At 44.2% G+C, this 24,927-nt stretch overlaps 1 long non-coding RNA gene across 1 annotated transcript in view; it reads right to left on the reverse strand.

Annotated features, from left to right (window-relative positions):
* LOC137532785 (uncharacterized) overlaps positions 1-20,679 on the reverse strand; it is a 42,564-nt gene extending 21,885 nt beyond the window's left edge. The window contains exon 1 of the long non-coding RNA XR_011023996.1: positions 20,590-20,679. This is a non-coding gene — a long non-coding RNA (uncharacterized lncRNA). The remainder of the gene's footprint in view (positions 1-20,589) is intronic.
* Positions 20,680-24,927: the final 4,248 nt, after the last annotated feature.

A 24,927-nucleotide genomic window follows, 5' to 3' on the forward strand; every position in this document is an offset into this window, starting at 1 on the left:
TTTATGATCTTCCCACCCCAGTCATCCCTGGACCTCCCAGATGTTCAGGTCACTGTTAACCACACTACCATTCGCCCTACCTCTCAAGCTCGCTGTCTGGGTGTCACCCTGGACTCCGTACTCTCCTTCACTCCCCACATCCAAAACCTCACAAAGTCCTGCAACTTCCACCTTCGTAACATCTGTAAGATTCACCCTTTCCTGACCTCTGCCACCACCAAACTCCTCATCCATGCCCTCATAATTTCCCGCCTCGACTACTGCAATGCCCTTCTGTCTGGTCTCCCTAAGACCCGAATAGCCCCACTGCAGTCCATCATGAATGCGGCAGCCAGAATTATCCACTCCTCCCATCGCTCCACCAGGGCAGCTCCCCTCCGTGAATCCCTCCACTGGCTTCCTATCCAGTCCAGAATCAGATTCAAGATATTGTGTCTGACCTACAAATCCGTCCACAAAACCTGTCCATCCTACATTTCTGATCTTACTCAGAGATACACACCAAGCCGCTCACTCTGCTCCTCCAATGAACTTCGCTTGACCGTCCCCCGCATCACCCAGTCCCATGCACGCCTCCAAGACTTATCAAGAGCCGCTCCAACACTATGGAACTCCCTACCTCCACCCATTAGGGCAGCCCCCTCCTTCAACACCTTCAAGAAGGCCCTCAGAACCTTTTCACTCTGGCCTACCACCCCTCACAATTGCTCTAAACCCACAGCTGAACTATGTTCCCCTACCTCTTGTGTCCCTACCTCTCCCTCTAGATTGTAAGCCTTTGGGCAGGGTCCTCCTCCTTTTGTGTCCTACCTGATCATGCACCTCCATTACTGTGCACCCATGCTATGCATTTGAGTGAACCTAACTTGCCTAATCTCCATGCTCCCCTCCAGTGACTGACTAAGCATTACCTTGTACTCATACTGTGCTGTGTTATCTGGTTTTCTTGTATTCCTGTATTGTCATATTGCTGTTTGTCACCCCTAAATATTGTCTGTAACCTAAATTAATGTCCAGCGCTGCGTAATATGTTGGCGCTTTATAAATACAATAAATAATAATAATAATGAGTATCTGTACAACTACAGTGAAAGGTCATGCTCTGGGGAGCTGGGCATTTTCTGGCCGAAGTACTGGACACTCATGCGTAATGCCTGCAGGCTCATGCGTCTATTTGAGGAGGTGACAAACCTGGTGAGTCGCAGTGAAGGTACCATCAGCGACTTGATCCCATATGCTTTCTTCCTGGAGCGTGCCGTGTGTAGAGTGGTGGATCAAGCTTTAAAGGAATGTGAACAGGAAGAGGAGGAACAGTTGTGGGAAACATCACCTGTGGCATCAGCAACACCCGCGGCATCACAGAGGAGGGGGGAGAAGGAGGAAAAGTCATCTGGGGAAGAGGAGTCAGATGAGGAAGGTGTTTTTTTGAGAAGGAGGTGGAAGAACAACCGCAGCAGGCATCGCAGTTCGCTTGTGCTGCTCACCTTTCCCGTGGAATTGTTCATGGCTGGGGGAAGGAGGAGAACTTACCTGACATCACTGAGGAAGAGCAAGACGAGATGGCTAGTATGTCGGCATCCAACTTTGTGCAGATGGCGTCTTTCATGCTGTCCAGCCTGTTGAGTGACCCCTTCCAGCCTGTTGAGTGACCACCCTCCACCAACGCCTCGGCCGGCAGGTAGCCGACTACCTGGCCTTAAGTGTGGATATAGACACCATGAGCAGCGATTAACCCTTGGACTACTGGGTGCACAGGATTGACCTGTGGCCAGAGCTGTCACAATTTGCCATCCAACTTCTGGCTTGCCCTGCCTCAAGCGTCCTGTCAGAAAGGACCTTCAGCGCAGCTGGAGGCATTGTCAGTGAGAAGAGAAGTCGCCTAGGTCAAAAAAGTGTTCAGAACCTCACGTTTATCAAAATGAATGAGGCATGGATCCCAGAGGGCTACTGCCTGGCCGAAGACTAAGTCAGTCCCCACACAGTATCTCTGCCTGACGCCGCTGCTGCCTGCCCCAAGACTAAGTCAGTCCCCCCACACAGCATCTCTGCCTGCAGGCCGCTTGACTGCCTTCTCCGCCACCACCAACAGGGTCCAGGACTCCAGGTGGATTCCTGAATTTTTGCTAGCAGCGGCCACTATAATAATTTTTCTGGTGAAGCAATGACCAGACCTATATGAGTGTGTTGGGGGGCACATCTGACCCAAGATAATAAGGTTGTTGCTTCATTGTGCACCGACCAAATTTGATCAGCTGGACAGTCACTGTTGATCTGTCATTGAGCTACCTGCCAGATCAAATGGGCTTGAAAACCGCCATCGCCTGCACTCTCGCCATCGTGCGCACCAGTCCAGCATGGCCATCACTACTCAAACAACTCTTTGCAGTCAGTGTGAAGCAGTGCACTAATTACACTACCTGATTGATGTATACATACGCAAGATGTTTTAAAGCACTTTATGCCTCCAATTTAGCAATGCAATGTCCTTTCTTCCCTTAAAACCCTGCTGTGCGTCAAATCCGTAATTTTCCCCAGGACTTTTGGCGTGTATCCCACTCCGCCATGCCCCCTCCAGGTGTTAAACCCCTTGAAACATCTTTTCCATCACTTTTGTGACCAGATTTAGTGTTTGTAGTTTTGAAAGTTAGCCTGCCCATTGAAGGTCTATTGTGGTTTGCGATGTTTGCCGGTTCGCAAACTTTTTTGCAAGTTCGTGTTCACAGTTCATGAACCAAAATCCGCGGGTTCACGACATCTCTATCTGCCAGCAGTCATAGGTGGCTCCCAATATCATCCAGTAATCATCAATAGCTCCCAATAATAGCCAGAAGACTTAGGTAGTTCCCAGTATCTGCTAGCAGTCATAGATGGCTTCCAATATAAGCCAGCAGTCATAGGTGGCCTCCTTGTCAGCTATCGGTCATAGATGGCTCCCCATATCTAAAGCAGCAATAGGCGGCCACAATCTCTGTTAGAGGTGATCTCTGCCTCTGTCAGTGGTTATCATGTACTACAAAGCTGAGGACATACTGCAAGGTAAACTAGAAAGTTGTAACACATTCTGGGAGAGGTTTAGAATCAACAATGCATTGGTGAGCAAGGAAAAGGTGGACATTTGTTACACTATACTTGATTCTTGTGCCACTACATTTGTTTTCCCACTCCTCCTTCCCTATATATCACCCTAATCCAAGGGCCACTTTGTTTTGTTTGCTACCGAAAGCCAAATTGTCCTAGTCCTTCCCTGATCACAGGCCTATCTATATTCTTTACACCTACTTAACTTCGGGAGCAGGAAAAAAGGGCGCCGGCTGAGGGTGGACAAAAAGGGCGCCGCCATAGACTTTGATGCAATTATCGTTAATATGGCAAAAAAAGCATGAAAAAAAGGATGCCGTGAAAAATTTCATTAATAACATTATAAGGTTATAGTTTTTGAGGTAGTTATCGTTTTAGAAGTTTATAACCGTATAGTTTTTGTCATATTATTTTATATATTATTTTTATAAGTACAGATTTTCCGTTTTCAAAGCTATTATCGTTAATATATCTAAAAGGGTATTTCTGCAGAAAGAGTGGTTAGTGTTAGGCAACACCAAGGGGAGTGGTTAGGGTAAGGCACCACCTAGGCGGCGGTTAGCTTTAGGCAACACCAAGGGGCAGGTTAGGGTTAGGCACCACCAGGGGGGTGATTAGGGTTAGGCTCCACCGGGGGGGTTTGGGTTAGGCACCACCAGGGGGGTGGTTAGGGTTAGGCGCCGCTAGGGGAGTGCTTAGTTTTAGGCACCACCAGGGGAGGGTTCTGTGTGAGGGTAGGGTTAGGTTAAGCAGTATTGACGAAAAACGTTACAATATTTAACATTAATATTTATTCGTTGTTATTTCTCATTTGTTTTTTGGAACAGTAATTATCGTTAATAAAGCTTGAGAACGATGATTCTCGTTAGCAAATTTCGTTAATACCTGGCGCCAAATTTGTTAATAACCCGGGCCCTTTTTTCCCGGCACCCTTTTTTCATGCACGCTTAACTAACTTCACCTCACATGTGTCAATGTTTTTGTTTTATCTCATGAAGACCGTCCATTTCTTTGTGCTCATGTGTTCTTTTCACAGTATGCCTTATTTTGTTCAATTAGTGTGGCTACACTGATTGTAATCATTTGTGTAGAGATTGGGTGTCTATGCAGGTTTTAATCCACATACATTTAAATACAGTGCCATAGCTAAGGAGCTGTTGGCCCTGGTGCAAGTTTTCCATGGGGCCCCCCAAGCACTCTATACAAAACAATTGCAAAGGACAACAACAGTGTCAGATGTGCAAGTAGGGGATGTGAAACAGTTTGTTAATGATATATATATAGAAGTGATTATAACCAACAAAGGGCCAATAGAGAGCTAATATTGTGCTTTAGGGAGGGCCCCTCTGACCCAAGGGCCCCGATGCGGTGGCTACCTCTGCAACCCCTATTGCTACACCACTGTTTAAATATTTTTCTTATAAATATTGATGTTAATTTTCATTATTTATTTGGGATCTGTTTTTCTTTGGCATCCTTTTTTTAAAGGACAACTGTAGGCATCCTTTCTTTAAAGGACAACTGTAGTGAGAAGAACATGGAGGCTACCATATTTATTTTTATCTTATTTTTATCTTAGAAAATACTTGCCTGGCAGCCCTGCTGATATATTTGGCTGCAGTAATGTCTGAATAACACCAGAAACATGCATGCAGCTAATCTTGTCAGATCTGACAATAATGACAGAAACACCTGATCTGCATATTCTTGTTCAGGGTCTATAGCTAAAAGCATTTGAGGCAGAGGCTCAGAAGGACAGCCAGGCAACTGGTATTGCTTAAAAGGAAATAAATATGGCAGCCTCCATAAACCTCTCACTGCAGCTTTTTAACTACATATTCGGAGACATTTCCAGCTACAACTAGAATTTATCAGGCTGGAGTTCTTGAGTTAATAAGACATTTCATGATCATTAGTTTCAAAGCGAGTCAGGCACACCATCCGTTTCTTGGGGTGCTTGGTGAGGTGGTATAGGCAATACCACACTCGTAATTCAATCTTAAAGATCTCACCAGCACACCGCAGATTAAATCACACCCTTTATAGTGCAAGTATCCACAAATTTCATGATCATAGGACAGTGTGGAAAAGGAAAAAGGCTAAAAGGGTGAAACTTGCACACTTGTTCTTTTTTCCTGGAAATATTCAGCTTGCTAAAATGTTTTATAATTATACTTATTCTTTAAAGGAGCAAAAATGCTTCACTTCCACCCTTTTATTTTGTACTTCTGTTGTCAAACAATAAGCTCAGAGCAGCATTTCTAAAGGCAGCAATGTTTTATGTGATAAAGTGTTTGACAGCTAAATGCTGCTACTCAGCTGAACATTTTATTGCATCTGAAAGAAACACGTGATGACAGGACCGTAATCTGAAGTGAGCTTTATTTCCGCTAATGGCCTCTTATAGTTGTCCTAATCAATATGAAGCAGAGATGTGCTATTTCACATAATAATGCCAACTAATATACACAACAGCATTCAGCAGATGCTTTTAGCACTCTCGGAATCTAAGCTAAAATACATGCAATTTAAAATTATATGAGAGATAATGAAGCCCAGTCTTCTGAAGTGAAGTTAGAATAATGCTGCATAATACAAAGCTATTGGCGTTTATATGTTCCCCACATATGGAAAACAAAAAAAAAACAGTTGTACCTCGGTTGGCTTAATGCTTCCTTTTTTGCCATTAGCTCTTGTTGCCATGGGCTGAATACATTCCTGCTGACATTTCTTCTACACTGAAAGCTGTCATTGGTTTCAAGAGCAGACAATCACTTGTATATGTTGATAAGCAGAAAGTTGTCATTAAAATTTTATGGGAGCATCACAGTATCTGGTAAAGGTGGTGAGTGGGGGCCTTCTCCTTTTCAACCGTTTTTATCAAGTGCATGTTGTTCTTTAATCATGACATGGCAAATTCCCCAAGCATGGGGTTCCCGGGAAAGGCGGCTGGAGTCACATACACATCATGGTCTATACATAGAAATATGCAATCTATGATAATGGTGTTGACAATAGGGTATTATGAGTGTACAGATCAGATCAGTAGCGTAGTTGAAGAGTCATGACCCTAATTCAGGCCCGTATTTACCTCACAGGAGGCTTCAGGCACAGATGTCCTGGCACCTTAGACCTCACCCTCCATAAACCTACAAACCCCCACTAAACTGCACTGCAAGTGTGTTGGCTGTCCCAGATGAGTAGAGAGCAGGAAACAATTTACTGGTGATTATCAGTATGCAAAGTACACAGCTATGCCATTAATGAAAAGCTGATGCATTATCAGTGGTAGAGTTACTACCTAACATCCTTTAGCATAAAAATAAATGGAGGGGATTCAGAGAATCTCATATTTAAGCTTAAATATAACTACCTTTCCTTTCCTGGGGTTAAGATAATTCCTGCACTTTTGACCATCGCGTGGAGGCCTTTATCATTAAGGCTGCATTTTTATTTGTGTGGCTTGATTGGGCACACCGTGTCCTGCGCTATTTGTACATTTTACTATATTTGAGTTGACTCAGAAAACTTCTTGAGACTCAGCAGCAGTTTGCAAAGGAACAATGAATTTCCAAGTAATATTCACCACTGTAAAATGAGGCCAATTCAAAGCAGGAAAAAAGGAAAGCAAGTGTGCATTCATGTGACCTATAGACTCGCTGTCATACACACAGAAAATGTACTTGCTTGTCAGAAGAAAAAGGCTGGCAATAAATTATTTTCATTCTGCAAACTCCCATTATCCCGGCACATCTGTGACTTGTGGGCTAGGCACAGCTTGGTTACAGTTCAGCTCAAACCGTGTCAGGGTCATTACTAGTTCACTAATTACAAACTTCCTCTGGACATCGTAATTGATGGCTTGGTTGAAAGTGACCTCAGGAATTAAAGGAAAATGGATAGATGGAACCAGCTAAAAGGGTTGAATCAGATGAAATTTTTAAAAGGCAAACTACAGTGTATTTTCATTGAATGCAATTCTGAGTGTTGCAATGAATTTGTTCCAATATATGCATTTGAAAATCTGCAGGACCATCAAACGTTGCATAGAAAGATACCAATAAAAGCAATGCAACACAGTGCATTTTCTAAACATACTGTTATACATATTTCTGTCCGCTATGGCCTATAGAAGGGAAAAAAGCATTTGTATTTTTCTTGCTCCATCTTACCCATCTTCTAAAAATTGTAATAAAGCAGTGTGCCTCTAAGTCTTTTGTAACCCCTTGTAGACCTAACAGTCTGCTATTGCTCATCATATCTAAGTTTGTGAACGTGGAGCTCTGCCACCTGCACATTACCAGCCCACATGCACGCACACACACGCCCACACACTTCCATCTGCACAGCTATCTGAGATAGCCTAAGCACTTTGAGTCCTATGGGAGAAAAGCGCTATAGAAATGTTATTGTTATTGCTACATACCACGGCAACACTGAACTGAATGGGAGCCTGTCAGGATCTCTCCTGTAGCATGTTCTGTCCCTTGCAGTGGAGCTGCAACTGGGCAGTTCTGACTTGTCTGCTTGCATTCGGTTGCGTATTCGCAGTAAGTCTTATTGACATTTGCAATAACTCTTCAGTTCAGAGCAGTTCAGGATGCTGTCAGGATTCCTAATATAGTTTGCTGCAGTTGAACTGCAGCCAGATAGCCCTGGATTTCCTGCATGCATGTTGTTGCATAGTACTGCATGCATTTGTTATGATAGTCTTTCAGCTAGCAAATGGTAATCAAGCCAGCTCAGGATTGAATGATTACCATTCAGCTGTGTGGAAATTTGCATACCTGCATCCATCGGCTGATGCCGGCATAAAAGTCTGCCTCCCATTTCAGACTCCGCCCGACATAGCGCTCAGCTCTCTGAAATGTCGTTGGGTCTATGCTGTGAAAGTTGTTATTGTAAAAATGTATAATGCCTTGCTCTATATTTTCATGTTTGCTGGACGTTTGCTGACTTGCGGGGGTCTGTAAAGTCCTTCCGATCCTGATAGTTTGGATTCTGCCAGCACCACGTTGGTGACTGGTAGTATTCCTTTTAGTCTTGTTCTTGCCTTGTTCTTGAGGATGAATTATAGCAGCGGTTGTCATTAGTTTTGCTCCTACCTGTTAGTCTTGTCTATCTCAGTGTGAATGTTGCCGTTGCTGAAACAGCGACTAGGTTGGCTGAGCATTCCGTCTGTCTGTCTGTCTATTGTCTGTCTTGTTAAATGTCATTACTTGTACTTTAGCTAGTGAGTTATTTGAGAGCTACATTTCATATATTGCGCATCAGCACAATATATATGTATCGCACGGCTCAAAAAATGGGAAGAGATAGGCAAATGGGATGACAGAATAGATTATACTTCACATAATAACAACACCCTCATGCATCATGCCAACAATATTGAAATTCGAAGAAAAAAGTGAGAATTGGCTATTGGGTGCATGAGAAATTGCAATATAACTTTATTCAATATTAAAATCTAAAAAATCCTCTATTACACTCTACAAATACTATGAAAAATCTATTAAAAGGTATGCTCAATCTCAATCAAGCCAAGATGTTAGTGAGCAAAAACAGCTGTGCATGCTCTGCAACTAGCACCCAGGTGTTAAGCCTTGTATTAAATGTCCATTTATCTCAACTTTCCCTGCGAATGGGGGACACCCAAGACTTCTATTTGGACAACAACATTAATGTCAGGGGATTCATTAGTTAATGTGCATTTCTACCTTCCTGTGGACATTTGAATTTCGACCCTTATAAGTGGGACTCCTTTTATAGTTTTTTGAGGGCTGCAGCCTCAATGTTTTTGTTCCCTCAGGTGGGGGCCCGGTGAGATTGAGCATATCTTTTAATAGTTTTTTCATAGTATTTGTAGAGTGTAATAGAGGATTTTTTAGATTTTGATATTGCATAAAGTTATATTGCAATTTCTCATGCACCCAATAGCCAATTCTCACTTTTTTCTTCGAATCACAATATATATGTACTCTAGTCAGTCAGTATTGTATTATTTGTAATATTGTATATTGTATTGTGTACCGACCTTTGCCTGCCTCTCGACTATGAATCTGCCTAATCCTTCCAATACACCTGACATCTAAATTAAATCGGAATATAACCCTGCATTTCAACTTTGCTCTAAAACATTATTTACAGCATATTATATGCAACCAGCATTTTTTTTTTTTACTAGACCAGCATTGGAAGGGTTACACAGAGTTTTAAAGTTCCTGGAGATTTCTGCAGACGCATCCGAAGCTGAAATAGATACATTTTGTTTACATAAATGTATCTAAGTGTTGAATGTGACTCACTCTCTCTGACTGAGCTGGAGGACAGCCAAAGTGTGTAACATTCAACACTTAGATATATTTATGTAAACAAAATGTATCTATTTCAGCTTCGGATGCGTCTGCAGAAATCTCCAGGAACTTTAAAACTCTGTGTAACCCTTCCAATGCTGGTCTAGTAAAAAAAAAAATGCTGGTTGCATATAATATGCTGTAAATAATGTTTTAGAGCAAAGTTAAAATGCAGTGTTATATTCCGCTTTAACGTGTATGACCCAAGCCTGCTACCGACTACGTCTGTTGTGCATTGTATCACTTTGCATCTAGCCTGATAGGCAGCCCAGAGCTGCAGTTGCTCTGGGCAATCTTGCTCCCTTGTTCATTACTCCTGTGTCCATCTGTGGAGCCTCTTCCATTATCCAGCTACTTAGCCCTGTTGCGCTGGGTGGTCAGAAAGTATAACCCCCAGGCATTACAGAGCCCCAGTAAAAGCATCTTTAAAATTCTACTAGATCAGGCATGGGCAGGCCCCGGCCCTAGACTTTTTGCCGCCTGAGGCAAACTTTAAAGAAATCGCTGCCCCCCCCCCCCAAGCCATGGAGGAAGGGGCTGCCGAGCTGGAAGGGATGGCGGGCAGGAAGGGGGTATTGGGCCTAGCGGCGGGGAGGGGGGTCGGACCCCCCCTCCCTCACCTGGGTCCCCTGTCCTCCGCTCCCCTCCAGCTTTAAAAAGTTGCTGCAGCTATTGTAAGAGGCACGGGTGGGGATTACTCACCTTTTCCGCGTTCCAACGTGCGCTCCACTGACGTTACTTTATGTAATGCCGTTCACTTACAATACAGTGGGCGGCGTAGCAGGAAGTGACGTCAGTGGAGCGGACGCTGGAAGGCGGAAGAGGTGAGTGATCCCCGCCCGTGCCTTTTACAAAAGCGGCGGCAACTTAACTTTTTAAAGCTGGAGGGGAGCGGAGGACGGGGGACCCAGGTGAGGGAGGGGGGGTCTGACCCCCCTCCCCGCCGCTAGGCCCAATACCCCCTTCCTGCCCGCTATCCCCTCCAGCTCGGGTGGCCCCCCACACCCACGGACGGGTGGGTGCCGCCCCCCAGAAGTGCCGCCTGAGGCAAAAGTTTCACCCCGCCTCATGGGCGGACCGGCCCTGGGCATGGGTAAACATGGCCCTCCAGCTGTTAAGGAACTACAAGTGCTACAATGCATTGCAGGAGTCTGACAGCCACAGTCGTGACTCATAAAGGCAAATGCATTGTGGGACTTGTAGTTCTGTATCAGCTGGAGGGCCGAGTTTGCCAATGCCTGTTCTAGATCCATCCTATTGGCCCTATGATCTTAGCTAGTGAGAATCCCTCGCAAAGACTTGCAGGGGAGATAAAAATAGACAAAGGGACACCAGAAGCCTGACGTGGTGTATCATTGTTGGTTTCCAATATACTGTATAATAAAGAAAATCATTACACTCACAAGGCTGGGTTGCATCAGAGGCAAGTACTCAGATCAGCATGTGGGGAAGTATCATCCCCACTCGGCCTTGTGGAGATATGGAGAGGTTGCTGCTCCTTAGAAAAAAACAACCATGTGGGTGGGATACCCCAAACTTATGGGAAGTTAGGACAATGGAGTAGGGTAGGAGGGACTTGGGATGGTCCAAAATGATAAGGGAAGGTATATGTCCAAGATCCATGAAACCATGAAATGCGTGATGTTACCAAGCAATGCCATTTGGCTGCATGCCATTGATAGGTGCTTGTGGTTGGCAGACAGGAGGCTGAACTACATGCTTATTAAATGGAAATGGTGCCTAAAAGGGGTCTTAGGGTGCTGGGTAGAAAATGACGGCGGTGGTTGTGTGGGGAGAGAGGTGATGGGGTGATAGTGAGGAATGATTCAGGGTGATACAGGGGGTAAAGAGCAGGCATGGTCGGAAGAGCCCATTTCCGGGACAATTCCGCATACCGTCATACCGCTACCGTTTCATTCCGACGGGATTCCAGAGCTGTTCCGCTGAATTCCGACGTATCCGGAATTCCGTCTGACACATTTTAAAATCTCTCTCTCTCTCTCTCTCTCTCTCTCTCTCTCTCTACACTACATGCTAAAGCTGGCCTAGCATAAACCATACTACCATTATGATCAATTCAATAGAAGAAGTAGCATGAATAAGGATTCGACTTTTTGAAAAGCATGCTTATATACCATAGCATATCTATTGAATTGATCGTAATGGTAGTATGGTACATGCTACGCCAGCTTTAGCATGTAGAGGTGGGACAAGGTCCTTCTGCACCCAAGGCTGAGACAGCAAAGTGCGCCCCCCCATCCCTCCCACCCCAGCCATCACACACTGATTGCTATTACACTAAGAGGTGCCCCAGGGCCCCCAACCCCCCCAACACCTTAATCTCTACTTATCTGGCTTGCAGTAACTGCCATGTATCACCTTTTCTTATTTCTTTCTGCTTCAAACACAATTGGGAATGACAGCTGAATGAATTGTGCACCCCCTCCTACACTGCGCCCTGAGGTTGGAGCCTCTCCAGCCTCTGCCTCAGCCTGGCCCTGAGTGTGGTTGATGGTCTAGTGGGTAAGACAGATACCTACTGCCATGTAGTGTGGTTCATGGTCTAGAGGGTAAGACAGATACCTACTACACACTGCGTCCTGGGTTCAAATCCCAGCTATGGTATATAAGCATGCTTTTCAAAAGTACAAATCCTTATTCATGCTACTTTTTCTATTGAATTAATCATAATGGTAGTATGGTTTATGCTAGACCAGCTTTAGCATGTAGTGTGGAGAGAGAGAGAGAGAGAGAGTGAGATCTTACTCATATTTGAAATCATTCGAACTGCTATCCTCTGATGTGTTGGAGGTGGGGCTTAGTCTAAAGCAGCTAGTTAAACATATTTAGATTGGGTGTGAGCCTCTACCTCAACTGGTTGCATGCAGTGAATTCAGTGACGTAGCTAAAGAGCTATGGGCCTCGGTATGAGTTTTACACTGGGCCCCCCATCATTCTTTACATAACAATTGATTTGGTGCACAAAAACCTGCCAAGGGCAACACAGTGTCAAAGGTGCAAGAAGGGGATGGAGAACAGCTTGCTAATGATTATTATCATTTAAAACATTTATAGAAGTGATCACAAAGGCAGCCATACTAGTAATCGATTGCCACCAGATAAACCAACAGATAGATCCCTCTCTGATCTAATCTGATTGGAGAGGGATCTATAGGCTGCCCATACACTGCACACAGATTTTGAATCAATTTCAGCATGAAATCGATTGACAATCTGTGGAGCTGCCGCTGCCCGCTGCAATACATTGCCTCTCCGCCGGCGCAAGTCCCCGATGTTCCTTCTGTCCGCGCTGGGCATCTTCTCTTTACTTCCAGGCACGCCATGTGACCAGAGGATGTTCAAACAGTAGAGGGCGCTCTACTGTTTGAACTTCCCCTGACAGGATGGGACAGGAAGTGAAGACTGAAGATGGCCAGGGGATTCGTGCCGGTGGAGAGGTAAAGTATTGGTGGAGCGCTATCGACACGCTCCTGACCCGCCGGCGATTGAGAGAAATCTTTCGGCGAGACAGATCAACGATATTAATTGATTTTGGATGGAAATCGGTCGATCGGTCAGCGTTTGCATTATCGATTTAACAGCAGATTCTATCACAGTGATCTGCTATATATAGGCGGGAATTCGACACAGTGAATGGGCACCTCTACAAGCACAGACAGGGCTGGATTTACAGCTCAGGATCCTATAGACACATAAGCTCCGGCGCCCTAAACACCACTCCTTAACACAGGCCACACCCCCATAGACATTAAGATGTTCCCTCTGTGCCAGGTATTGGTGCCCTTAGTATAGATTAGCCAGGCATAAGTTCCCTAAGTATAGGTTATCCAGCTATAGGTGCCCCAGTATTGGTTAGTGAGCTGTAGGTGCCTCCAGTATAGGTTAGCCAACTATAGGAGCCACAGTATAGGTTAGTCAGCTATAGGTGCCACAGTATAGGTTAGCAAGGGATAGGTGCTACAGTATAGGTTAGCCAGGTATAGGTGTCACAGTATAGGTTAGCCAGCTATAAGTGCCACAGTATAGGTTAGTCAGCTATAGGTGCCACAGCATGGGTTAGCCAGGCATAGGTTCCCCCAGTATAGGTTAGCCAGGCATAGGTGCCACAGTATAGGTTAGCGAGGTATAGGTGCCACAGTATAGGTTAGCCAGGTATAGGTGCCACAGTATAGGTTAGCCAGGCATAGGTGCCACAGTATAGGTTAACCAGGTATAGGTGCCACAGTATAGGTTAGCCCACTATAGGTGCCACATTATAGGTTAGCCCGCTACAGGTGCCACAGTATAGGTTAGCCAGGCATAGGTGCCACCAGCTATAGGTGCCACAGTATAGGTTAGCCAGCTATAGGTGCCACGGTATAGGTTAGCCCACTATAGGTGCCACATTATAGGTTAGCCCACTATAGGTGCCACAGTATAGGTTAGCCAGCTATAGGTGCCATGGTATAGGTTAGCCATGTATAGGTGCCACAGTATAGGTTAGTCAGCTATAGGTGTCACAGTATAGGTTAGTCATGTATAGGGGCGACAGTATTTGTAGAAGAGTGGTTTGCCTTCTTAAAACAGAAGGTACTTGCAATAATTCAGATTTAAGTGTGTAACTGTGGTTACCCACAATGCACACTGCTGAATATCTGGCTTTAAGAAACACCACAGCTGTGAAACAGCCCTCATCCAAGTCTGCAACGATCTGCTCATGGCAAGGGACAGAGGGGAATGCTCCATCCTAATCCTGTTGGATCTCTCAGCTGCTTTTGATACAGTTGACCATGAAATCCTGCTTAACAGACTGCAGGAGTACTGTGGCATCAGTGGATCAGTCCTCCAGTGGTTCAGATCATTCCTGACTGACAGAACACAGAGAGTATCCCTAGGACCTATAATGTCCAAACCTGCACCTCTACAATTCGGAGTGCCACAAGGATCAATCCTATCCCCTCTGCTGTTTGCAATCTACATGTTGCCACTCGGTACACTTATCCAACGACATGGCCTGACGTACCACTGCTACGCCGATGACACACAGCTATACCTGTCCTTCAAACCTGGTGGAACAGACCCTACCCCAAAAATAAACTCTTGCTTAGCTGAGCTTCAGGCATGGATGAATGATAACTGGTTGAAACTGAATGCTGACAAAACTGAGGTCCTGTTTGTCCAAAGCCAGTGCTCGCCATCAAAACAGCTCTATCCTAAAGCAACACCAATCAGGATTGGGAATTCAGACATAATCAGCTCCAACCTTGTGCGCAGCCTTGGCGTACTAATCGATGGGGAATTGAGTTTCAGAAACCAAATTTCATCTGTAGTTAAATCTTCCTTCTTTCATCTGAAGAACATTGCAAAGATTAAACATCTGATTCCCCCAGAGGATCTTCAAACCCTAGTCCACGCCTTCATCACATCACGGCTGGACTACTGCAATGCCCTTTATGCTGGCCTCCCCAAAAAAGACCTGCGTCGCCTGCAATTAGTGCAGAATGCTGCTGCCAGATTGCTAACAAACCAGCCTCGCCACTGTCACATTACACCGATCCTTCGCTCACTGCACTGGCTACCAGTAGAATGGAGAATACTCTTCAAGATTGGACTGCTGACATTCAAATCCCTGCACAATCTGGGCCCTGGATACATGAAGGACTTGCTGAAGCTGCACCACACCTCTCACAACCTCAGATCAGCAAGTTCTATAAACTTGGTCACTCCCAGAGTGCACCTCAAAAAATCTGGAGACAGAGCCTTCTGTCATGCTGCCCCTACTCTTTGGAACTCCCTACCACACCCAGTAAAGACAGCACCATCCCTGGAGCTATTCAAATCCAGACTGAAAAGCCACCTGTTTAGCCTGGCATTTCCAGATTTATAAAATTCTTCCCCTGTACCACGATGGTCGGAGCCATGCTTATGCGCTTTGAGTCCCACGGGAGAAAAGCGCTTTACAAATGTTATTTGTTGTTGTTGTTGTTGTTGAATATGCAAATTATATCTTTATGCCCTTGAAGCCAGGCTTACATCCAGAACCGCTGGTGTATATCAAGCCTATAGCTTTACATTTTTAAGAGACACATCAACCCAACATGCAGACAGCCAGTCCTAGTGGTTTTGGGTCACCCCGAGCGGCTTGATTACTCTGATATTTGTAGAAGGAAGGCATCAATCCACCTCAAAGGGGGTTTTAGTGTAAACATGGAAGCAAGTCTTAATTAGTGATTCACTTTTGCATAGAATTCTGACTAATGTTACTCTGGTCTCTGGTATTTTCAGTCTTCTACCTTATTTGATTTTTTTTTCTAGGACAAGGAGTTTAAACAAAGTGATGAGGTTACTTTAATGATAACAACTACTAGTTTAGATAAGAGGCGATTTTGCATGGTCTACCATTATGTTGTTCACACTGCAACACGCAGTTTTCACTAGAAGTAACTAAAATCCTATTGGATTGCTGCACCTTATGGATTGCTGCACATATCATATTATCAAAGCTGCGTTGAACTTTTTTAGTCCGTATTTGTGCAGTTTACATTGTATGCCTCAATCCATCTGTCCAGCAGCCCATTATTCCTGGATGGTGCATTCAACTCTTGGCAGTTACAACGTAATAAGATTTCACTCTGCCAGCCGTGCAGTGTTTATATACCAACACAGCCTCAGCATTTACCAGGTGTGTGCACTCTCTAGCCATTGCAGTCTCCCGGCTATTTACATTTGGTTGCCTAATCTAACTACATATGACAATATGGTCAGTGCCGCTGGCTGGTAATGAGGAAAATATTGAAAAGTAGTTGGAGGAGTAGAGAGGGCTTCAAAATGAATGCAAGGAAAAGCCAAATCCCGCAGCTGCTGTATGTAATGGGCAGCCTGTCTTCGAACAACTCAACTGTGAAACGATGTAAGCCGTAGCTTACAGCTTTCTCCTAATGGCTATTCATATTCTGCCGGAGTAGACATTAGGTACTGTATTTCAGTCCCTTGTGGACTTGCCAATGATTGAATGCTATGATAGAGCGCAAGTTAACGTTCCTTTAAAAAGGTCATTGAGGTCACTGCAGAGTTTAGGGTTTTTCTCCTTACCAAGTACATTTTTAGATTGGGAATTCCCAGCTATGGACCCCTTGAGAGATCCACTATTAGTTTGGGGGGGGAAAAATCTAATAATGTTTTCCTGTCAGATCTATTCCTGTATCTATAACATGTTGGAATGATTTATTAATTGCAAACAATTGAAAAGACGTTAAACTTCGTTGTAATCACTGCAAACATCCAATCCTGTATGGTGGGCTTCATCTGTTTTTTCTGCCTCTTAGGAGTAGTGCTGCAATTCAGATTTAGGTTAAAATGAATGTCTCCTTGAACATCAGTCATTTGGTTTGGAAAAGTCAAGACCAAACAACAGCAAGGTTAATGGGCTATTCCATGAGGCCCTGGACCACTACAGTACTCACTCATCGGCTGTGGATATGCAAGGGATTCTGCAGACCACCAATTCATAGGGACATGCACTAGATGTTTTGATTACCCACTATATAGTCCAGGCATGGGCAAACTCGGCCCTCCAGCTGTTACGGAACTACAAGTCCCACAATGCATTTGCCTTTATGAGTCATGACTGTGGCTGTCAGACTCCTGCAATGCATTGTGGGACTTGTAGTTCCTCAACAGCTGGAGGGCCAAGTTTGCCCATGCCTGATTTATAGTCCAATGTAAAAATACTTGTCATATTGTACCATAGATCCACTCTGTTTCAACTTTGTTACAAGAATATAATAATTTGGTGACATTGTGTATTGCAGTCACCATTCTCTTCCTGGTAGATGGACTGGCTTAGTGTTATTATCATCATTTATATTGTGTTGCTAATTGCTGCACATAGTTAATATTGACAATATACAGTATGTCACTAACTATATCTAAGAGGGGCTTAAAATGTAAGGTCTGTATCAAAGTCTAGGACTATTTACTTATGATTTTTTTTTTTTAACCAGGGGAAGTTTCTTACCGTAATCCTACAATTTGTTTTTAGGATGTAGGTGGAAAATCAAGAAATCAAGGTGAGAACATACAGGCTTTATCCAAGCTATGTTTTAATGTTTTGGCTCTAATTTAAACTTAAAGGGACTCCGAGCAGTGCAGAAACTATGGAAAGATGCATACCATTTTGAAGCTCTCTTTCTTCTCTTACCAACGATATATAAACCGCCGCCCTACGCCTTTTATTTTTCGCTATTTTCGCGATCGAAATCGCGGCTGCCATGATTTCGATCGCGAAAATATTGAAAACTAAAAGGCGTAGGGTGACGGTTTATGTGTCGTTGAAAAGAGGAGAAAGAGAGCTTCAAAATGGTATGCATCTTTCCATAGTTTCTGCACTGCTCGGAGTCCCTTTAAAACACACTGCCTCTAAATACGAATATTGTATACTACCCCACCTCTTGTTCCCAACCATTTAGACTGTAATCTCTCAAGGGTAGGGCTCCCTCACCCTTTTGTGTCTTGGAATTTGTTACACATTTATTCATATTAATTTCTTTCACTGTAATTACCAATTCTGTATTGTGTGCCAATTCTCTATTTTGTATATGGGTGTGTATTGTTTTGTACCCCTTTCTTGTTTCTTACTTTGTACTGCACCACAGAATATGTTGGCACTTTATAAATCAATAATAATAATACTAATTTAAACCTAGGACTTAATGCAAAAAAATGTTGATAGGGCATTATAACTTTTAGCAACACTACATAAAAATAGTAGTACAGTTTTGCTGTGATTCTACAATTCCTGCAATACACTACTGGCAAATAGGTAAGCAGCATCTTAGGAGGTAGACCCCATACTCATTAGCTATAGCAGGGGTGAATATCTGATTGCTCTTTTATTGGAGTGATTGGATAGGACTATAAAGCCTCAGCCCTTAATTGGTAACAACTACCAAGCTATCCTTCACATAATATGAGTGTCTGCCACCCACCTCTATTCACATAGAAAGTGTGAGTCTCCTAACCACACAGCAAGTGGTGCCACAATCCCCCTCCTCTTTTTAAATCGACTTCGGGCTCTGGCCATAACATATACATCAATGGTATGATTTTCAGCAAGCCCAGAACAGATCCGATCATAAAAATCTGACTGGCGGGTGGTAAAGAGGCACGGTCAGGATATTTTAGGTGGTTGCTTAAGGCAGCATGCAAGATCATAATGCCAAAAATTGTCAGACTATTGCAAAATTAATTTTGCAGATAACCATAATCATGATGCATAATTACGCAATGACACGTAATTTCATGAAAACATAATTTTTCAAATCTACAGACTTCATTGCGTTTGCGCAAAAACATGTTTTCTCATGTCCATTGGCCTTCATTGCATTTGTGCAAAAAATGTGTTTTCTCGTGTCCAGAGTCTTCAATGCATTTATGTGAGAATAGGTTTTCTTATGACCTCAAATTAAGCCTTTAAACATAATTTTGCATAACTTGCAAAAATGACATGGAAATTACGAGATATTAAGATAATCACAGAATTGCAATTATGATCAGACTAGTAACTGAAATTACACCAAAAACACCTACAATGGGCACACGACGAGCATCAAAATCGGTTCAGGGAGAAATGGAAATCTATAGCCTGGTCTAATAAATCATCTTCAGTTGCCTGAAAGATGTGCTGAAAAGACAAGACTGCACCTTCTGCAGGTAAATACAGCAGAGCACTGTAATATTTAGCTGCTCCAGCACTTTGTTGGGTCTCTGCTTCCTTCCTAGCAGTTAGCCACTCACTCTGTGCTGCTATCTCCTGGCTCCTGCTATTGTGACACTCATTGGGAGAAGGGTATACAGCATACAGTGAGTGGTTGCCACTTGCCAGGAATGTGAAGAGACCAGACGCCGCACTGGAACAGAGAAATATTAGACTTTACACTGCTCTGCTGTGCTTACTCTACAAGGTGGGGAGCAAGTACGAGGGGAGGGGGGGAATGTGTGTCTGGTCACTCCCATGACATAAAACGAAACTGATGTGCATTGTAATTTTCATTTAAACATGTAAACATGTACTTACCAATTAAAGGATCTCCTAAATCGCCTTATTACAATCTCTGTAAGTATAAGGGTGGTTGCACCTATGGTGCAGTGCGATTTTCATGCACCTATATTTTGTTCCCTGCAGTAGACTGCACTGACAGGGAAATTGCTGTGGCCCCCAAACGTCTATGCTAGTGATATCAGAAATGTGTGACCCCCTCAGTCACATGAACACTTCCAGACAGGAAGTGCATCATATGTTTTTTGTGATCTGTACATGTGCGGGGCACAGCTACTGCAACAATCTATATCTCTTGGGGTGCCATTGACTCCCATAGAGTCGTGTGCCGCTCAGTACAGCTCAGAAATGCGCTGCAGGTTCTGCGTCGGACGGACCACTTTTGTCACATTGCACCACATTGCGGGTACTGGGGTCTGTCTCTTAAAGACTAAAGGGAGCTGCGGCGGGGGAGAGTACTGTACACGTCGCAACATGATGTGAAAGTGCTCTCAACATTCTGCCAAGACCCCATTGTAAAAATCCCTAGCCATCCCAACCACTTGGCATAATGTTTACCTTATTACTCAGCTTCCCACCCATGTTCCCAATTTTCTCTCAGCTCATTTCGTTAAATTTACCGCACCCCACCGCACCCTAATGGAAGTCTATGGGGGAGTTCACACTCCCCATATTGGGGTACGCTGCACTGGAAGTGCCTTATCTAAAGCGCTTCCAAACTTACGATACCATGCGGTTCCTGTGGTGACCTTTGGTGATCTGCACTGGACCAGAAGTCATGTAAATCTATGATAACGTGCATGTTGTTTAAAAGCCCGCCACAGTTTTCAGCATCGCGCATGCACGGAGGCGTATTTTAACAATACACTTCCGCACACGTCATCAATTGCCCAACAGGAAGTGAGTGTCACTTCCTGCTAGGCCGGATATCAGACAGGGATTACTGCGTACTAACACGGTAATCCTTAAAGCTGTCCACCGCACTGCCGATCTGCAGTGTGAAGCGGGCCTTAAAGAGGAACTGTCGTGAAAATCTTAAAATTTAAAACACATACAAATAAGAAGTAGATTTCTCCCAGAGTAAAATGAGCCATACATTACCTCTCTCCTATGTTGCTGTCACTAACAGTAGGTAGTAGAAATCTGATATTACCGACAGGTTTTGGGCTAGTCCATCTCTCCATAGGGTATTCTCAGCATGGCCTTTATTCTTTATAAAGACGCTCCCTGAAAAAGGTTTATACAAAGATGCTGGCCAGCCTCCCTGCTTGCTGTACACTATTTTGGCAGTTGGACGGAGCAACTGCCATTCACTAAGTGCATATTAAAAATAAAGAAAACCCTAAGAACCCCTTTATGAGAAGATGGGCTAGTCCAAAATCTGTCAGTAATGACAGATTTCTACTTCTTATTGTAAGTGACAAGAACATAGGAGAAAAGTAATTTATGGCTTATTTTACTCTGGGAGAAATGTACTTCTTATGTGTATGTGTTTTTTCGCGACAGTTCCTCTTTCTCTTTCAAGTATTTTATTGAGAATTTTTCAAGAATAAGATACAACTCCAGTAAGGGATCAATATTCACCCAGAACTGGACAGCATGACAATAACCATGTTAGCTTAACATATATCACAAAGGCAAAAGATGGCATACCGCACAGTAACAATTGAAGGTGAGAGGGCAAGGAGCCGCCCCAATATATGGCTAGCAGGGGAATCCAGCCCAGGACTGCCGAACTCCCCTGGCGATGGTGAACTTGGTCCCTCAACTGACCCATACCCCTTCCCCTAAAGGTCCTCCCACCCATTACCCACCCCCGCCCCCCATCCCAGAGAGAAAGAAAAGAAAAGAAAGAGAGGGAGGAAAGAAAGGAAAGAAAGGAAATGGAGAGAAGAAGGACTCGTGCACCAGGATCACAACCGTACGCTCCAGGATTCTGCAAGGCTCCCCAGACCAAGGTATTATCCCCTGCCTGTTATGGTCAAGTAATCCTTCCAGGGCTGCCAGATCTTATCGACCTTTGTCAGCCTATCCAGGAGTATTCCTGCCAGCCTTTCTTCTGTCATAAAGTTGTTGATCCTATTTTTAACTTCCTCAAATGGGACCATTTGCTGTTTCCAGGCTCTGGCTATTGTTTGCTTGGCCGCAACAAAAATAAAGTGACATAGTGCCCTCTGATGCTTTGAGAGAGAATCTATTTTGAAGTGCAATAAAGCTGACCAGGGGTCTTTCTGAATGGGAGTGTGAAAAACTGCTTGCAACAATTTATAAGCTTTGGTCCAGAAGCGGGTTAACATGGGACACTTCCAGAAAGTGTGAAGTAGGTCACCTTTCGTTGCGCAACCCCGAAAACAGGAGCCCGACCCGCCTAAATGTACCAATCTAGCTGGCACCCAGTACCATCTCATTAGGATTTTTAAAGAGGATTCTACCAGGTTCACATTAATAGAGATATGATTAATGGTATCCCAAACTGCCCTCCAATCATCTATGTCCTTAGATCCCTTTAGGTCACGCTCCCAGCTTTTCACATAGGCATGAGAAAAAGTAGCCGATGGGCTGTTTAGGGCAGAATATAATGAGCTAATGAGACCCTGTCCTTCCGGGTTCTGGACACATGCCCTCTCAAAGCATGACAATGTGGAGCTGTGATCCTGGTGAGGTGCAAGAAGGGAGCTAATCCAATGTTTCAGTTGGTGATATCTAAAGAATTCTGAGGTAGGGATCAGATATTTTTCTTGGAGGTCAGACCAAGGAATTATTTTCGAGTTCTTAACCAGGTCTTGCACCAAATATATTTTTTTAGAGGACCACCAACGGAACGCAGTAGGATTATCATATGCCGGGTTTAAGAGGGGGTTTTCCAGGATAGGTAACAAAGGTAGAGTGGGAGAGAGGAGCCCCTGAGAATATTTAAAGGAGTCCCATACAGCCAGACAATGTTTATAAATTTTCCCCAATAAGGGAGGCCTCAGCCTAGGTGGCAACCAGATGGAACATTGGACAGATTGAGGAGCAGCCGCCACGATTTCAAAAAGGGACCAGAGTGGCATCTCAGAGCCCCTATATAGGCCTACCATAGGCGCTATCTGGGCGGCCTGGTAGTATTTCATGATGTTGGGGAAGCCCAAACCCCCTTGAGTTTTATGTACAAACATAGTGGTTTTAGCCACCCTAGGCTTAGAAGTTCCCCAGATAAAATTCACAAGTTTAGATTGCAATAATCGTAAAAAATGTGGCTGGACCCTGACTGGGAGGAGGCGAAATAGATATAAGATCTTTGGTAAGAGGGTCATTTTAGTGGAGTGCACCCTCCCTAACCAGGACAATTGGAGGGTAGACCAGCGGGAAATTAGATGAGAGATCTGTTTGGATAAGTTATAGTAGTTAGCCTGAAAAAGGGAATCATAACTGGGAGTGAGACGAATCCCCAAATACTCTATATGTGTTGTGGCAATTCTGAAAGGAGTATCATTGATTAATGAGGACCATTCACTATCATCCATTGAAATATTCATGAGAACAGATTTATGCAGGTTGATGGTCAGACCCGAAACCTGCGAAAACCTTTTTAAAATGGTCAATAGATGTGGGATAGAGGCCTGAGGCTCCGCAATGAAGAGCATCATGTCGTCAGCAAAAAGATTGTGTGTTGAGTGCCTGCTATTTCAAGGCCCCTAACGTCTCCTGCATCCCTGATTACCTGGGCTAAAGGCTCCATGGCCAGTATGAACAAGATAGGAGACAGGGGGCAACCCTGTCGAGTCCCTCTTGTGATTCGAAACGTATCAAAAAAGTAGCCAGCATACTTAACCCTAGCCGAGGGGGATGAATATAACGATTGGATCCAATTCAGGAAGGTAGAGCCAAAGCCCCGGTGGCGAAGGGCATAATGTAAATATTCCCATGAGAGAGAATCAAATGCCTTATATATATCAAGCCTGAGGCAGACCCCTGGTATCTTCCTGGCTCTAAGACATTCAAAAATTTGGTAGACTTTATTTAGTAAGGGGTTAATTAGGTCAAATATTATTTTTCCATTGCTACCCATATAAGGTGGGCACCCCTAAGGCTACAGCTGACTATCTTTGCCTTCGTACACTCTGAAGGTATAGGTATAGCCTGTCGTACTCTCACAGAGTTTGTGTAACTTGACCCCATACTGTGAGCGTTTATTGGGAATATACTGCCTGATCGCCAGCCTGCCATGAAACGGAATGAGGAACTCATTTAGAGCAATATGTTTTTCTGGCATATAGACCTCTCTAAAAACATCATTTAGGTGACTCAGTAGAGGCCTTAATTTAAAGAGGCGGTCATGGGTTGGATCATCCCTAAGCAATTGTTGGTAGTTATCATTAAATGCAGACACTTTTTGACAGCAACTCAAGTCTTTCTTTTGTCATAGTTGCTGAATAGATGGGTGTGGAAATGGCAGGAACCCTAATCCAGTAGTCTCACAGCTGAGGCTTGTTGACAATGCCCATAATAAAGGTCACTAGGTCAGGCCTAAAAAAACTTTTATCTAAGGCACATTAGTGGGCCTCCATCGAGTATTAAATCGGGCAGTGGGGTTGGCAGTAATAAATTGGGCAGCATACAGGTTGGACTGATCTACAATAAATTGTAGAAAGTCCTTGGTAATGAAAAGACCAAAAAAATCAATAGCCCTTAAATTTGCTGTGGGTACCAATACCACACTAGATGGGGTAAATATGGTGATATCTGGCGCCACCATGCAAGGAGGTGACCACTGGGCCTGGATGATCTCCAATGGTACCTGTTGCCTGTTGCTTGCCCTTCGGCCTGAGTATGCCCTCCTCCTGGCTGCCCTCCGGCTACTGCCCTCATTGCCTGCTGTGCTGGGACCTGGCTGCCCCTCATCAGCCAAACTGTCTAAAGGGTCCCTATGCTGCTCCTCTACAAACTTTCTAAAATAGTGTACAATACCAAAATGCTCTCTCACAGCAGCTTCTGTCACCTCAGATCACAGATCTGAGGTAATATAGAGCTGCTGTGAGAGAAAGAGTTTCTGTGTATGAACATTGTAAACAGGGCCGGCCTTAGGTTTCACAGCACCCTGAGCGTAACCAGATTTTGGTGCCCCCCCACATTCATCCTCTTCGTGTGTGTACGCACCACACACATACACTAATGGGGGGGGGGGGGATCTGTTGCCTAAATACACTAAAAGGGGATCTGCGACTGCAAGACTAGTAGCCTAAGCCTATATACACTAAAGGGGGGATCTGCCTACATATACAAGACTAGTAGCCTATATACACTAATCAGGGATCTGCCAGATCCCCCCCTTTAGTGTATATAGGCTTAGGCTACTAGTCTTGCAGTCGCAGATCTCCTTTTAGTGCATTTAGGCAGCAGATCCCCCCCATTAGTGTATATAGCAGCATAAGCATATTCCCCCTTTAGCGTAGGGAG

Source organism: Hyperolius riggenbachi, chromosome 9 (assembly GCF_040937935.1).
Source record: "Hyperolius riggenbachi isolate aHypRig1 chromosome 9, aHypRig1.pri, whole genome shotgun sequence".
NCBI lineage: Eukaryota > Metazoa > Chordata > Amphibia > Anura > Hyperoliidae > Hyperolius > Hyperolius riggenbachi.